The sequence below is a fragment of the Ischnura elegans genome, chromosome 3 (genome assembly GCF_921293095.1).
Source record: "Ischnura elegans chromosome 3, ioIscEleg1.1, whole genome shotgun sequence".
Classification (NCBI taxonomy): Eukaryota; Metazoa; Arthropoda; class Insecta; order Odonata; family Coenagrionidae; genus Ischnura; species Ischnura elegans.
The window spans coordinates 93,228,531-93,247,238 of NC_060248.1; the positions used below are offsets into that span (position 1 = coordinate 93,228,531).

The 18,708-nt window shown below is 35.8% G+C and overlaps 1 protein-coding gene across 2 annotated transcripts in view; it reads left to right on the plus strand.

The window, feature by feature from the left end:
• Positions 1–18,708, plus strand: part of LOC124156146 — a 132,394-nt gene that overhangs the window by 570 nt on the left and 113,116 nt on the right. The gene's annotated exons all lie outside the window — the stretch shown is intronic.

The following is an 18,708-nucleotide window of genomic DNA, read 5'->3' on the forward strand; positions in this document are numbered from 1 at the left end:
CTTATTATTCTTTAATTTTGCAAAATACCTGAGTATTTTTCGTAATATACCGTGAATTTTGAAAATTTAAGTATTATATGGTAATGCTGAGGACTGATAATTTTGAAACAAGTTCGAATTTCCTTCTTTATTCCATTTCAATTCCATAATTATTGTAGGTTTGGCTTATCGTGTATGATGACATGTTTGATTCACCAATAAATTATTTGAGCTCCAGTTATTTTAGTTATTACCAAATATTATATTCATCATATTATCCTCGACTGAAATTTTGTGTCCGCCGCTGTTAACCTTAAGGGTTTGCGTACCTACCTTAAATCGGCTCACAAATTAAGTCAAGCATGGGAAAAATCACATCATGCGTTATGGTTATTGAGGACAACGATCGCCAGCCTAAGGATAATAAATTCTCAAGGTGTACATTATTTATTCTATTAAATGGAAATCAATTAATATATATAGCAACCATAATTACGCAATTAATTTGCTTGTTTGATCCCACCATAAGTGATGCACTATTTCACAGAGCTCGAGAGAATGGACCGTTTTCTGAAGAAAAGATGCCTTCCTCTCACAAAAAATAGCAAATTTCAACAGTTAGCCTGGCGATTAAGACACGAAATGGAAAGTAAAATTCTACAAAAAAATGATACAAGTAAATTCAATTCGATGCATGCGATGAAAATCAATGCTTTGGGAATTTTAGACGTAAATATTACGTTTTCCTCGAAAGATGAATGTCTAAAACATAAGGATGACGAAAAAAATGTTTTGAAAAGATGACAAAAAGGAATAACGTAAAAATAATCAGAGATATTTTCAGACAAAAGCTTCACACAGCTACGAATCAAGATTTATGGGTTTCATTTTACATAGTTACGCGTTTAACCAATAAAAAGCGCATATGTGAGTTTCCACAACATATTATCTTTATACAAGTAAAAAGAATGCACATTTTGGTTATGAAAACAATAATAGGAATCCTATTTTCTAGCATAAATAATATTAAATATGTATTATAAATAGATATTAACTATTATGGAATTAATCGATATTAAATATATTTACTGTCTAAATAAAAGACAAATACATGAAATTATATAAAAATCAGTACTCTACGACCAAATTACGAGGTGAGTTATAAGCAATAATATGGTCAAGGCTATTCATTGGGTAAAAATTTGAAAAATAAAAATGAGCATAAAATTGAAAAAAAAATTCCATCGCAAACCATCTCGGGATATTTACTTTGGCGTGGATGTACACCAAAACACAAATTTTGATCAAAAACTGTGACCGCAAGGGTCAACGCTTGTTAAATTGAGGTGTCATCCATATACCGCCGGATAAAACAAGGATATGACAACATATAACCATTTACGCTATTTTAAAAGTAGAAATATTGTCAAGGAGAGATGGGAATTGGCCTCATGAAAGTAACAATTACGAATGAAAACCATTGAAGAGATTTAAACAGTGAAAACAGTGGCGTTGGCATATGGGGGATCCGAACCCCCCCGCAATATAAAAACGCAATTTATTTTACTTCATAAAAGAAAACAAAATATTGAAAAAACACGAATTTACAAAATATTTCTTAAACAATTGAAGTTTTTCGATTATGGAAAGTGTTAAAATTAGTTTAAACCCATTATTTAGTACCCTGTTTTTAAAAAACTTTCTCCCCTGGCTTTGGATCCCCCCCCCAATAAAATTCCTGGCTACGCCACTGGGTGAAAGCTGAAATTTTGAAACTTAAAACCATTCCACTTGAGCTAAATTTTTGGACTGTAGTGAGACGAAAAGAAACTTAAATATTTTCTGTCCACAATTTAATGCCTACTATAGTTTTTTTTCAAAATTAGCCAGTGTCAAGCAATTCGAATTTTAATCGAAATGAAGCTCGACTTTTCAGTAAAAATCGAAATTTGAACCAAAGATCGATAAATCGAAAAAAATCGAGTAATTTTTTAAAAATTAGGTTCGCACAAAATGTTTACAAATCATTTGATAAACACTTGGAATGATCAATTGAATGGTAGAAAAAATCTAATCAGTACACATGGTTGAATTATTTATAGTAAATATATTTGAAATGCACGCACATTAAAGTTTTGGAATCACCGTTTGGAACCATTCGGCTCAATTAAAATGTTTTATAAATATCAACTGATTGAGATCCTTTCTTGATGATCGAGGGCGTGCCTTTCTAATTTTTCCGGTCTTAGATAAGTCTTTCACTCGGGACGGATGACGTTATCATAGGCCGGCAGTTAAGCTGTGCTGCTGAGACCAATCGAAATGGTCAAGATCGAAATTAAAAAATTGAATTTGGATCGAAACTAGAAGATCATGGATCGATTTCGAATTCCTCGATCTATGACTATAAAAAACTCGATTTCGAGTCAAGTTGAAAACTAATCTTGAGTATCGAGTCGATTATGGTAATTTCTGGACCAGGCAGTACAACAATGCATGCTACAAAATATTCTCATTTTTCCAATCCTCTTGTGAATTTTCTATTCGGGATGTGAAAAGAAAAAGATAACGAGTAAAATTGACGGTTATCGTGACAGAATGAGGAGATGAATGAAAATGAATGTGTCTCAAAAATGTGTCCATAGGCTCAATTTACATAAATTAACCTCTGGTAATATATTGTCAGTTCAATTTACATACGTATCCAAACCGCTGGGAAGTTCCCTGCAGGCATTAACACAGTTTTAATAAAGATCATATACGTAAATGAATAATGTGATATTTGATCCTTTCAAGTCTTTATGAAGGAAAACCAATAGGGTAGTTTCCGGCATCAAAGAAAACGAAATGCAATGATTGCGATTCGTTACCCACCATTAGTGTATTCATAATATACAAATTACTTGGTTTTCGAAATACCGGTTTAGACGAATGGCAATGGTCAGTTTTTATCCTCATTTGAAAAAGGCCAGATTGGCGCCCATGCGATGCCACTCCACTTGACGTCACAGGGACCTAGTTTCTATACGAGTAGATAGGAGTTATGCCTATGCATGAGGCACAGAGCTCAGGGAATCTCTTAATAATCACCTATCAAAACTGGCTAAGTTCGGAAAGTTTTCTTCATTTGATAAGGTATTAATAATCCTTATTTAAGCCAAGCGCTACCAGCTAGCAGGGTACTCTGCTACCTGCTAGCATCCTGCGTCGTATCAGCGCTCAAAGCCTCCCCCCAAGGTCACCTCACTTGCGGCAGCGGGAACCAGAACGACGTCACAAGGAGTTTTCCCGGCATTCATACTTAGCCGTCGCGTTTTCGCGCGCTTGAAAATGTTCACTTTTCATTTAATCGCGAAAAATAGATATCGTCATTTAAAAATCTAAATGCGTGAAATACGTACTCCAGGAGTAATAATCTTTCGATTTAGGCAATAAAAAAATAATAGGAAACCACCCTATTGTTCTACATGCTCAGGCATCAGATTTTGACGTCTCTAGGTAACAGTATTACTGCCTGAAGAAAATTATCTATCGCTACCCATTTGTCCTCTGAACTTACTGGCTTCGACAGCTCTGTAACCGAAACTACTCGACTCGACTCCAATTTTCGAGTATTCGCAAATCCCTGATGTTAATAGTAATCGATTACAAGACTGCCCACGTCTTTCGAACAACCTCACTGGGATGCGGTCTCACCAAATTCTCTTCACTCCAAAAGAAAAACAAAAGTCAGCCACTCACCCGCAAATAGTGAATCATCATGGAATTTTTCTTGAAATTTCGAATTGAAAGCATTCGATGGAATAACTGATGGCTAATCTAGGTCCGGCTTGGATGCTAAAGTGACGGCTGTCTTGTTCTTTCACGATGTTGCAACATGCAGAGTTTGGCGAGGAGTGAACGGGAAAACGCCTTCGAACAGGCGAGGACAATAACGGAAAGCTTAGGATAGGCTAAAGACTGTACGAAAAGGAAGTAAGGTCTAGGGAAAATCAGAAATCAGCCCAGAGCTTGTGGCCCTCCGGGTGCGAATCTGCCCATCGCAGAATTCTTGGGAGTCATTTTTGACATTCACAGCGTTTCTTTTAAGGTCGAACATTCTCGCTAATGGAGAAAAACAACGGTTACTCACGTTGAACGGGAAAGCTACGTGACCTACACCATTCATTTAAAAATTGCTGAGATTTTTCACAGTACCAGGTTACCAGGTTGAAAGTCTCTTGATGGAATATTGAGACGTAGATCCTCATTAATTCGCACGTGATCCTTTCCTCAGTAAAATATTTGGAGTAAAAGTATGGGAAATAAAGAATGACAATTTTAAAGGGAAAATAACTTCAAAAAGTACCGAAAAAATGCGTTAAATATCTTCCAAAATTGTTAAAATTTATTTCCATCATTGTTTGTCGGAATCAGCGTATTAATGAAACAAAGTTATAATGGAACATAAGGGGTGCTGCAATAAATAAATCATTAAGTATTGTCAATCTCAAATTTCACGTTTCCAGAACTTTGCGTCTCATTTCATACTAAAATTTATACTCATGTGTTGAAAATAATTTATTTAAGTTCGTCTTAATTATTGATTCTTTTTCAAAATGTAACTTACATCACCGTGCGTAACGTCATCAATTAGATGGTGTGTTACTTTCTCTGTCATGTCAGTTTTCAGGAGTTATCCAGCTTTTTCACTCATTCATATTAAGCTTAAGCTATTAATATTTTACAATTTTCGATAAAAACGGAAAATTTTATGTAGAGGTCATAAAATACGTATAAGTGATGGCAGAACTGAAAATGTTATAAATGCCCAGCCACTAACTGCTTGTTGTAATTTTGAAAAAGGGAGTATCCAATTCAAGCCCACTATTGTCCCATAACCTTAATTTTAGGTTGTCATCAGTATTTTCCAGTTATTTGATTTGAAATAAAATTGTATCCTGTATCAGCTCGTATCTGCCAAGATTAAAAAGGATAGATCACGCAGAATATTTTAACATAAAACTATTTTGGGATGAATAAAAAAGTTGAAGAGTTTAATTTCTTGATTATTTTCGATCGTTTTCAAGTCTTTATTAAAGATCCTTTATAATCCTTGTTCTATTTGAATAATCTGTTACACAGAGAAATAAAAATCAATTACCATTACAATTCACAGGATTTGTAACCGCACTTAAAACGTCGCTGGAAAGAAACTGTGGGAAAGCAACTACAATATAAAGAATTTTAAATGGGTCAAAATTTTATCCAAATGAAAATACTAGCTTGAAACTTTCCTATGGAACTTTTCTTGAGCTGGAAAGTTTTGGCTGCAAATATCTTCATTACTCGTGAATCGATGAAGGTGGGTTTTCTTGGAATGAGGCCATGATATACCTACGTCTCGATGCTTTTGGAAATGTTTCCTTTCTCAGCGTTGGGTGGATGCGAGTGAAATTAAGGTTTCAACCACACCTGTGGAGCTAATCACCTAAATTCTGACAAAAAAAACAATGAAACACTTGATTTAAGACAGGAAGTGGTCATGACCCTAATTTTCAAACTTTTTTGTTCTGATTTGGGAAGAAAAACAATCATAAATGCAATTCATGATATTGCCCTATCCCAGATTCGAGGAATGAATGGTTCCGTTTGACGTTTAATTGTTTTTTTTTTCAATCGGGGCAGAAAACATGACTATGGAAAATGCATTAAATCTCCCGTCTTCTTTTAAGGATCTAATTCCACAGAGGGATAAATTCAAAAGTTACATCATTTAAACGATAAAAAATAACTATTTAAATCAAAAATCACCACTTATATTATACATTACAATTTAAAGAGAAGGGTACAGCGGGGGGCTATCGACTGAAGGGTCCGCGTTAAAATCGTGGGTGAAGTCCTTGTGTCAACTGCAGTCAAAATCCTCTAACAATAGGTGCAAACGGAACCAGCCCTCCTAACCTGAATGTGTAACAAACACACCTATACCCACCTACCTTTCATCGGGTAAAATCACTGAACTATTGATCGTATTCTAAGAAACTTATTAAAAATTTGTTCTGTAAAAATGTATGGTTTAATATTAGATATTTTTTAGCTCCTGAATATAACCAGTTGGGAAAGACATGTCAAAGGGATGAGGATAGCGGATTGAGAAGCAATATTACAGTTTGATATCCTTTTACGGCCCTGGATTTATTTTGAACTTGCAGTTTGACTGATTCACAAAGCGGCACCTATACCATGGTAAATGTTTTCCATTCCAATATGTTTGAGGAGATAGAAAAACCTAAAACTAAACACTTCCTACGAAAAGGAGCCCAAATAGCAAAAAAAGGATTTGAAAAAATTTCATGCCGGTATATCTGAGGGCAATGATAAATTTTCAACATCCTGCGAAACTGGAGATGAAATTCACTAGAATTTTCCCACGCGGGGCACGAATTGATTCCCTTAATGGGATGGATTTAATGTCATAAAAATTAAAGTGGTGGCATAAAGAAATGGTGATCATCTTCAGGTAGATACAGATGATCAATAGGAGGATAAGTATCGCTAACAGGCTTTTATTTCCAATTTACTAACTTTTAGAACAAATTTATTCAGAAATATTTCAAAACAATTCACAGTAGAAAAATCTAAGTTAGTACATGGTAAAACTAGATGAGTGGAACCATTGAAAATATTTCCTTGATTTGGGAACATTTATATATTATTTATAATTTTAACGTTGTAATATTGAAATGAATGGAAGATGGAGTGAATGAAAAATATTTTTGGCAAATATTCCGCATCAAACTATAATGAAATCGACAACTAATAGCGATGTACATATATTTCGCGCGAGAACTAAAAAAAACAACTCTTAATATGCCAACTCCACTGCGCAAACGAAAACCTGAGAAACGTAGTCTCGTAACGCACGGGCGTCGCAAGCATAAAAATGACAAGTGCGCTCAGAATAGCACGCTGATGTCGAGACCAAAATCCATTTTAATGAAGGGCACATTTCTTAGGCGTAGATTACAAAGAAGCAAAATTCCAGAGTAAGTTTCCACCTTAACAATCTTGCTAGCTATAAGCGGCTACCAAATCAATTTTGAGAGGATGAACAATGGCTGAACTAACGCGGTAATAAGTCACGCTCTCATAAGTGTCTTGAGACATGCGCGAGGGAGTCAAGTCGTGATTTCAGCCCGTTAGGGAATCTTATATGGTCGTAACGACGATCCCATATGCGTTGGTATAGTCAGAACCGTGAGCAGCGTTGCCATATCATACATACTCTCAACGAGTATCTAAGTCAGAGGAAATATATGCAAGAGAGCTCATTAGCTACTGCGTATAAGAGCAAAATTAAAAAGGAAAATCCGAGATCACGTGACGGGTTTGATGGGCTGACTTCGACGATGGCGTTTGTTTTAATTTTGTCTGTTTCGAATCGGAAGTTTATTCCGTTTAATCGAACGAAGGAAAAGTATCAGGAAATTAAATAGCTCTATTTATAAATAGGATTTGATTCTTTCCGGGCGAATGGAGGGGGTGAATGTCTCCCGGGCGTCCCACCGGGTTATAGGTGTTTATGCCGACGTTTCGATGAATTAGTATTTAATCAAAACATCGGAAGAAATTGAATGCCTAACCCGGAGGAAAAGCCCGAGATACATTCACATTATTTATAAGTATGAACTTCGCTAACTGTTTCCATTTTCTATCGTACTACGGATGTTGGGGTTATAAAGTTGGCCTCGGCTTCTGGTTACTGCGCACTGCGCAGCTATCATTCGCGTAGTTGTAATTATTTCATTTGACAATGAGATGCGTATACTTGCTACAATTACATGTATATAGGCAGCAACATTCCTACATTGTAATTCCTACATTGGTCCCCTACACTGTAAACGGAATTACATTTTCAGTCCCAAGATTCTATCTGTGACTTAGGTCATCCTAGGTGATCCTTCTGGTGGTTTTTTCAGTATTTTTTTCATGGGATTCAGCAACAGATTCACCACAGTATTTTTTCGGAGATTCAAATTGAGTCCAATAATTGAGTTACCATGTAAAATGACGCTTCGTTATTTGTCTATCAATCCACTGATAAATGTTAGCAACCATACGTTTTAAATACATTGTTAAATCTTTCACTTAAAGAGGAAGATTATTTAAATGACGTCAACATTTGCTCCCGTCAAATAACCACGGTCTCTCTGCACAGCATTCCTTTTCCTTTGCTTCCCTCGGATCTTCTTAATCACCATGCCTGTTTTTTAGTGGGCGCCAAATTTGACGACTTATCGTTTCCAAAATACGAAACAATGGATGGTTGTAAATGCTATATGGACTGAATTCTTCTTATCCAAATTCTGTATCACTATTTATGGATCAAATTCATGAGTGATAATGTTGATAACTACGCGTCAGGGTAAATGTACCTATTCTAAGACTTCAAATAGACCTAATACCCCATTATACAATGATGTAAGTAAACGGGAGGGAAAAGCAGAAGGGCAAGGGACGGCCCAGAATGAGTTACTTAGGATAGGTTGTAAAGGATGTAAAATAGAATAAACATGTCGCTACGAAAAGCCTAGCGGATAGTCGAGAGGAATGGAGAGTTGCGTCAAACCAATCTTAAGGTCGTTTTACACGGGGCATGTACTTGCACAATCTGACGTGTGTACGAAGGCGCAGTAAAAATTGCGTCGTGTAAAGCGGTGAATTGCTAGAACACATGCGAGAATGCGTGGACGTGAGATGGTAAAATAGCCCCTGTTCTAATTTCGTTCATGCATTCGCGCAGTTCCACGCCATTTTAGAAATGAATGCAATTCTAACCTGCGCTATTCCGTGCCCCGTATAAAAAGGCCTTTAGGATTGTTGACTAATGATGATGATGTAAGTAAACGTAAAATTTTATTGAGAGCATATTCTTTTCTACATCGAATATTTTGATACACGGATGTGCCACCCAAAATAAATGAACGTATAATGAAAGTATATATAACCTTAGTTCTCATCTCTTATAGTCATTGTAAGGTAATTAACTAAGAGCAGTTATTCACAGAGTTAGAGGGGTCATATGTCATTCACAGAGTTAGAGGGGTCATATGCTACCCGAATAACGAATTAATGCAATGCTTAAAAGGATATGGGTAACGATAGAATCTGATTGACATTTCCTCATTCATTCCATCATTATGCATATAAATAGCCCTTACAAAGGGAATAGTCATAGTTCTTAGCATGCAATATTACGACGCTAGCAAGTTAAGGCTCCAATAAACTCATGGACTAAAAAAAATTTCTCAACAGTTTAGCTGTACTTGAAAAAAATCAAAAGAATAAGTTCCAATGAGTAATATGAATTCCGTCAGTGGCGTCAGAACAATTTATTTATGTATTTCCCTTTAATCTATTATAAACTCTAAAATAGCATTTTTCGGCGAAATTACGTCAATTGATAACATAATATTCCGTTGCTAAGAATTTCACATCAGGCCCATGGTATTTTTATTGTACTAGGAACTTGACAATTGACTTTTTCTTACGGTTTGTGAGTAACCAAGTCGAATTTACTGTCAGAACAATACCGCAGTTAAACTAAAATGAAAAACATCCAAAGAAAAGCCATTAACCATGAAATCCGAAATTAGATCAACTCCAGTTCTAACGAGAGAAATAATCGCTCGTTCTTCTTTAGGAATTGCCATGCATTACGTGACGTTGTTCACGTTTTTTGAGCCAAGCATAACATCCATAACATTTCGTTAGCAACCGTTCCAAATTCCTTTCGGATTGTTTATGACTTTGAAATTCAGACATGACAAAATCATCTACTCTTGCCCTCCATTCAAATTAAAAAGAGTACCCGTAATATTACCTTAAATTTAACGCTCACTTAGAATTGCTAACTCATTTACGTCACCAACACTGCCTTGATCGTTTGCTTTCTGTAATTCCATGAGTCTTGGAATGGAATTACAGAAAATTTGTAATTTAATACCTTTGATCCTTTTAAAACACTTGGTAATATTACACAAAGTTTGTTGCAACCCAACTTGTTCTAACATGTGTTATTCTCAAGGAACTATCACTAACTGCGTAACAATGTACCACCAAATACTCCTATCAGCCTTATTTACCTTCAAAGCCTTCGTACTCCTGACATTTCCAACTGATTTTCAAAGAATTCTAAATTTTAACTGCCAAATGGTGGTAATTAATTGATAACATACCTCTGATTTGATGAATGTTTTTGTTTGTTTATGCGTGCTTTCCTCTATGAAACCGAATTAGAACAGGAAACTATTTAAAATGTGGATTTTAGAATGCAATCTCAGGAAATATACCATGGAAAACCAGTTTTTTGTGGCCACTGATTGATGAAGTATAATTAGAATAACATATTTTGACATATTCATGCAAATTAACATAAATCGTTTATCGGATCAACATTCTTAATTTGGGATTTACCTTAATATTGCCCACATAAAGGGCTCCTATAGAATAATTTTTGGTATGGGAGCCTCTGGTGTTCGAAAAAAATGGAGGGAGAAGGACGATCACGGAAATCCTTCGGCCGGCATCTTATGACGGTAAGAAGGACACATCGCCGCAGAATTTCGTGACACGCTTTAAGTAACTTCCTGACAGCCGAGACAATAGTAATTGTTGTCACAGACCTTTTATGTGGCCGATTAGCGGTCCTAAGCCGAAGGAGTTTTCAAATAACTGAGATTTCGTCGATAAAATCGTACGTGAAACATTTCTGTACTTACCTATATCATTCGCTTTTTTAAAGCGCATTATCAAATGTCACTTTAAAATGTCACACTCATTGATTCAATCCGAAGGTTCGTTTGGTTAGACGAGAGTAAAGCTCACCCCGATTGAAGCCATACATGAGTAAATAATCGGAGTTGAGGGGCAAAATAATTTTCCTGGGCCATATAACATTACGCGAATTTTTTAAGGCTGTCCGAAAGCTTCATGGGGGATATGAATCAGGGGATCTTCAATCAGCAGCCCCCCGATGTGCCAACTGGGCCACCAATCTCCTGCCAATAGCCTCTAGGACTAGAGAGTTTGATATTTTTACTAGGCTCACATTGTATTATAGAGGAAAAATGACGAAGTTTTCCAAATATTGTTAAATATTTTACGAAGAAGCAGAGGAAAAGTATACAAGTGAAAATTGACTGATTCGTAAGCCACGTAACGTATCCTATCTCTTGGAGAGGTTAGTTTTCTTTTAATTTTACTATCGGTTTTGGCTGAGCTTGAAGAATCAAAAGACCTACTTTACAAAAGACCCCAAAAGACCCTTTCATTTCTTGATATTTTCATTGATTACCTATTTAACGATGGTGAAATATCTGGTCATGGAAGTCACCTCTTTCCTGAGGATGATGCGCTATTCAAGTGTCGAAACATCGATCATTACTAAATGGTTCAAGATCCGAGAAATCTAGGAGGCATGGACTTTTATACCTTATAATTAACAGAAAGTACTAATTTGATATTTATTTACCAATTATGCACTGATTATGATACACTTAAAAAAATGAAAAGACTGTTATAAGAGAACACGTATTGATTTAACGCAAAATTCAACGGCTTTTAAGCCTATTAATTTCGAACGAGCAAACTACATAATTTTATTCTATTAGTGTCGACTGGTTTTGCTAGCATTCTCTCATGCTTAAGGTTTTAGATCTTCGAAATTCATGATAATAATTATGAAGACCCTATTACTGATCTTGATAGTTAATTATAGGCGTATAAGAATGCATGAAAAAAAATTAAGCCAACATTTATAATGTTACTTGAGAACTTGTATTGAAATAATATGAAATGTTGCAAGCATTTAATCTTTAATGGCATGGAAAATCAATGACATAGTAGTTTCACAGTTTTTAGGCAAATCTTCACTTGGAGAATCGGTGTTAAAAATTGTTTTTATACCAATATCACTTCTTCCATTACGGATATATAAATAGGTAACATAAATGTGCATGCGGATGAAGATTATTCGATGATATATTTTTTATGGTTAGGGATATAAAAATGAGCCTTAAATACTGATAGAATGATAAGTTGATGAGATGAGACTTTTCGACTTATTTACTCTCGCAGTGGTAACGTGGTGGTAACAAGCGTGAAATACTAGAGATTTTGTATATTTTTCCCTGATTATCTTCAATGCAAAATTCAGATTTTCAAAATTTCGGATATTTAATAATTTTTCACATCGGCGTTTCAGTTTCCATGTGGAATCAATGCGTTCGTTATTTAAAATAATATTTTCTTTTTCCCAGGCTTTTTTTAACATAAGAACTATTTTCTTCTCCCGGCTGAAGTTTGTGCTCTCTCAAATTGATTAAACATATTACCAAATACACCAACCTTTCACTCTCTACTGACTTTTGCGTACTACAATTGTAATTTTATGGTACAACAACTACATAATTCAGTTAAAATTTATTTGTTTGGTCCTGCACCACCGAAAACAGTCCCATGACATTTAAAATGGACGGTTTTAACTTAACAATAAAACGTACACGAACATCCGTGCACTGGATAGGAGAAATCTATTCAGGCGGAACTCGAACCCGCGACCTCTTCTGTGGCATGCGAGGACTTTATCACCCCACCGCCGAGACCGAAAAATAATAAATTCCAGCCGGCATTTAATGCATAAAATAGTGTTTGTGCCTTTTATAAGGTGGTACTATATCCTGCCGTGGAAGATGTATAATTCCGACGTGAACACCATCTGATGGGGATCGATTGGAGATGTGAGAAGACCGTTGCAATGTGAACTTGACCAAAACTGCCCGCTGGTCGCGTGAGATCTCATGGAGAGGTTTAAAGAGAAGGTGGGGAGGAATTGGAATGGAGGAGGGGGGTAATTCTTCGGTCGCGGCGACCCACTTGGCATCCACTCGATGTGCTCGATGTAACTTTCGATGGCTCTTCAAATGACCCCGAAACTTTTTCAACCTCCGAAAGGAAACACAGCGAAGGAAGCTTTACACTTCAAATTGAAGAACGTGTCCGATTCATGTCATTTCACCATAATCATCATTATGAAACGAACATCAATATGACGAAAAAAAACACGCCATTTCTAATCTAGTAAAAACTTAAATAAACGACAAAAAATAAATAACTTATAGAAATCAAGTTTGGAAGTCTTCATGATGTGGTGTAACAGGAGAATTATGATGGCCACATAAGACCGAAATGTGAAATTTTTGAGAAGAGTAGGAGGGAAGAGAAATCTTTTGAAAACGTTTGCAAAGTGGACGGGATAACTTAATCGGCTGCGCCAATGAGACACGATCAAAAAATTATGAAATAATCGTTGAAATTCAGGTGGAAGGGAAGAACGCAGGCCTCGAATAAGATGCATCGAGAAGGAGATGAAGGATGTGGAACTGGAATATGTAAGCGTTAAAAAAATGGATTGCAAAACTGTGCAAAACCTGAGCAAATAACAAAAACGACCTGGGGAGTGAGGGACGTGGAACCCTCTTCTGAGGAATATGTGAACATTTTTGCCTCTAAAAAATCACACATCGTGCTATTTTGGCACTTAAAATTGCACAATTGATGGGTCGTCGGAAAGCTGTTTGGCTAAAACATATTGCTGGAATAAATTAATTTTATAGGTTAGTATTTTTCTGCTAAAATTAATTGATTTAGGAAGGGGGGGTTACGCTTTTGTTCAGACTGCTGACTGATGGTGAGAAATCTTAAAAAGAGAAAATCTGAAAGGGAGCGGGTACCCTAAAGGGTAGCCCATTGAATAGTCCGAGGTTCATAACCTTTCGGACGACCCAAAACTTCTCTAAGTGCGATGCGGCCAACGTTAAGGCCGTAATAGTCCCTTACCCTGAATGTGAGAAATTCTAATGTCTTTGGCTCAGTACGAAGTCAACTCCACCAATGCAAATCCAAACTAGCCTTCGGGTTGAAGCGCTGATAGATTGAAAAACCTAAATGTCGCAGGTAATGGCTTTGAGTACCTTAATATCTCAGACTATAATCCAATACCTTCGTTTGCTCCGTACCTACATATTGACCAATCACTCGACCGGATATGATCTTCTTGGACCAATGACGAGATTTATAGCGGCGCAGATACCTGTGGTTCACGACAGTGGCGTAACCAGGAATTTAGTTCGGGGGGGTCCAAAACCAGGGGGGAAAATTCTTGAAAAACAGGCTTCTAAGTAATGGGTTTTTAACTAATTTTAACAACTTCATAATCGAAAAAACTTCATTTGTTAAAGAAATATTTTGTAAATTCATGATTTTTCAATATTTTGTTTTCTTTTATGTAGGAAAATAAATGTGTTTTTATATTTCGGGGGTGAGGTGAGTCCGGATCCCCTGGATACCCCCCCTGGCTACGCCACTGGTTCACGAGTGTGACCTCTTAATTTCGAAAACGTCTGGGTCATCAAATAATAGAGCAGTATCATACAAAACGTGTGAATGTGGATCGAATGTGTTGAAATCCATGAAAATCGAAAAGTAAATTTGACCGACCGACCGACCATTGAATTCAACCGGAGCGCTGTACTTTTATCATACACTTTGACGTATAGTGTCATCATCAAATGCTATTGTATTACACTGAAATTCAACTTTAGGTATAATTATGACATCGGCATCTTCGTCAAAATGTGAGCGTACACTAAAGGGTAATCGGAAAGTGCTCTGTATTGTGCTGCAATTCCACCACGTACAACTGATACAGCTCCTTTCGTCTAGGAGGGTATGAGGGAAACGAACGGATGAAAGCACACTAAAATTGTGATGTAAAGGATTGAAAGAAAGAAAAGAAAAAATGCAATAGGTAGTACATGATGTATGCACTAATTTTTCCGCGGATATTTTTAGTTTTAGAAGTTAAGGAATATTTAGAAAATTATCATAAACTGGTCGACTGACATAGGTGTGATACCATTCGTGACGAAGATAACCTTTTTTAAAAACATATTTTTCAATTAAATTTGCCCATCACCGTGATTAAAGGAATAAATCTGGAGGGACTGCATATGAAATGAAGACGGGCATCGGGAAACACTTCAATATATGAAATATTTCAAGGCAGGATGTAAAGAAGCTTAGGTTTTTTCTTTAAAGTAAACGGATAAAGTGAGTTATTCTCTTTATTTGGGGCACACCTGGACCCATGCGGCCTAGGTTCCCCTTTAATCGAGTGAAATTTTCGACATTTCCTCGTAGCCACGGTTACGAGATACGGAAAACAGGGACGGAATTATGAGCGGAAATCCATCTTCGCGTATTTAAAAGGGTGGTGAGTGAAATCAAGAGTTGGGATTTAGAGGAATTAGTTTTTTTTTAATGGAAAAGATCGGGATGAGGATATTAGCACTCATAAATGCCCTCCTCTGTTTTTATATAGAAGTTTACGACTACGAATTGCAATAAAATTTTGCGCCGCAAAGTGTTTGACACTCTTTCCTGGAATAGTAAATGCCCGGAATAAATTTTACAGCAATCCATAGCAGTAAACTTCTAAAGAAGAACATAGGAGGGCTTTCATGAGTCCTGATTTCCTTATCCCGTTTCTTTCTCATTAAAAATCCTAACTCTTGGTGTCATTCACTTCTCGCAAAAATATCCGAAGGAGGACTTCCAGTCATTATTCCGGGTCTATTTTTCATCTTTCCTAAACATTCCTACGAGGAAATATCGACAATATTACGTGATTAAAGGAGAACCAATACGTGATATGTTTAAAATAATATTCATTATTTTGATTATATTAATCCTTTAAAGACCGAACTAATTTTCCAACTGATTTTTCAATATATTTTGCATATCCCTTTATTATTCAACTAATTAAGAAATATTTTGAAGGGAAACCCGAACAAAAATTTTTAATGCGTTTTCAAGCACATTCCCAATTGGGAACACGCCGCAAAATTTTGCTATTGCTTGAAAAATAAACATACACTAGACCAAAAAACTAAACTTAAAAATGTCACATATATTGATCTTTTGAATAAATGAGAATTTGGTACTGGAGTGCGAGTGTTGGGAAAAATATCGAATAAATCGCATACTCAATACAGAGGCGATGAACATAACCAATTTTGAAAAGGTATAATTAACGACCAATAGTAAACACAAGTCATGTGATTCACTATAAAAAATATTTCCGTACTTTATTTACATAACAAAAACCATAAAAGTAATCACAGATACGAAATAAAATTTTCATGAATTTTCATAAATATGTTCATAATGAAAAAATTGGACTCTAAACGGTTAATGGCCTTTGTAAATCTCCAGACATGCCTACAAAAAAAACATTTGTGCTCTTCAATAGGGTAGTTTCCTTCATCAAAAAAAAAACGAAAGGCATTGATTGCGATTCGATAGTGTATTCTTAATGTACAAATTATTTGTTTTTAGAAATCCCAGTTTAGACGAATGCTAATGGTCAATTTTAACCTCATTTGAAAAAGGGCAGCTTGGCGCCCATGCGATGCCACTGCACGTGACGTCAAATGGACCTAGATGCTATACGAGTAGTCAGGAGTTTTACATCGTCTGAGTTTACCAATGCATACATGAGGCACAGAGCTCAGGAAAACATCTCTTAATAATAACCTATTCAAATTGCCTACGGTCGGAAAGTTTCCTTTGATGGATAGGATGATAATAATCGTTATTTAAGCCAAGCGCTACCTGCTAGCAGCCTGCATCGTAGCGGCGCTCATAGCCTCGTATCAAGGTGGCCTCACACGGCGGCAGCCGGAACCAGAATGACTACACACAGGCTTTTCCCAGCATTCATACTTGGCCGTCGCGTTTTTGCGCGCTTGAAAAATTTCACTTTTTATTTAATCGCGAAAAATAGATATCGTCATTTAAAAATTCAAGAGCGTCAAATGCGTACTTCATGTGTAATAACCTTTTGATTTAGGCAATAAAAAATAGGAAACCACCCTATTCATTACAGAACATATGTAAGCAGTGGATAATGTTTGGAATAACAATTTTTTTTAATATTACGGATATTACAACTTTGATATCTATGAAACGTTACTTTTTGCCACTCGTCGTGGATTTTACGGATAGGATACCTGTGTAACCTTGTCAAAATATCAATCGTGTAATAACAACGTGCTTTGAATATATCGACCTTATTTTGATATCCGATGGATATCGTCTGCTGCTTGGGTAACTTGTCCCTCTATGATAACACCAGTTGACATAATTTCGAATGATCAGGATTACATTTAAGCTTTAAACAAGCCGAGATAAAATATTTTTTAAGACTGAATTAGCTTAATGGCTAAAAACTAAGCAACCAAAAATTCAGATCAGTCTCATTAAATGAAAAAATCGATGCCGAAATAATAGTTAATCACGAGCGGCTTTTAGCAACTTAGTTCTCTATAGGAATATATATCTATAGCAGAAGCTCGGCTGCAATGAAAAACGCTAGCTTTTATAAAACATTATAAAAATATAATTATTTTAATATGTCATTTTCAAGATGTGAGATCCTTGAAAATGATACAATTTGTTGAAACCAATGTTGGTTGTTGATTTTTAGGAAATTACCATTTGTGTTCTTACATCATGGATATATCGAACTTCCACCAAATTAAGCCAGAAAAGATTTTATACGTGACTATTGTTTGTTGAAAAGACAGAATTTTAAATGAAATTAGGATGAAAATCGATTGAAATACATTATATACATATTGTGATTTCAGAAATATTGCTTTGTATGTACATTAATGCAATTCACATCTTATCTAAGTAACCTGAATGTATTTAATATTTCTTTCAGAACATTATTCGAACATGAGACGTGTACGAATTTGGCAAGTCTTCAAAGGGTTTTTTGAAAGGAAATCTTAGAGATTAATAAATTTTTTTCAATCGCCAGAATTATTATGAACATTGGACATGTTTCTCGACTTAGAATTGGTCGCAATGAACCATAGATTTTAAATTCAATTCATCTCATTTTTATTATTTTTTTACCGATGTTGCGCATGATGTTTTATGATCTAATGCAGCATTAGGTACCCAAGGATTAGGCACGAGGACCTCCATCCTGAAATGAGAATCTACTTATGCCACTGCACGTGTGTGTATATTATATGAGCAGAGGTCGAAAAAAAATCAATCAATTACCCGTAATTTCAAAGCTTTTACGTCATTATTGAAATATTTTCCGATGTAATGGCATAATGAAATACCCTAAGATCAGTCTCGCTCTATCATGAATGTTTTTTATCAATACCAATGTTTACACGTTGGTCTAGATTTAAAAGTAAAACAAACGGAAACTTGAATTGTTTAAGTATTATGAGTAATCTAGAAAACAATGCCAACTGTTGTTATAAACTCACTTTTTGCTGCATCGCTACGTAAATTCAATTTCAAAAAGGCTGGATACCTAGGAAAAACAGTTTTCATGGTAACTGCATATTGCATCCAAAAAATGTATGCGTCACCATAGCTCACAATCAGTAACAAAGAAGTCGCGACCTTATGTTTATGAGCCAAAAATGTTTAAAATTGTCCCCCCTAACATTTCCTATAGTATTGCAGATTCCCTCTAAACCACCCTATACACAGGTTTACAATATGGAATATGCCAAAGCATACGTTATCGATAAAATAAAAACTCAACTTAAAAATTCAACAGCTTCTTAATGTTATCATTACAACATCCATTGC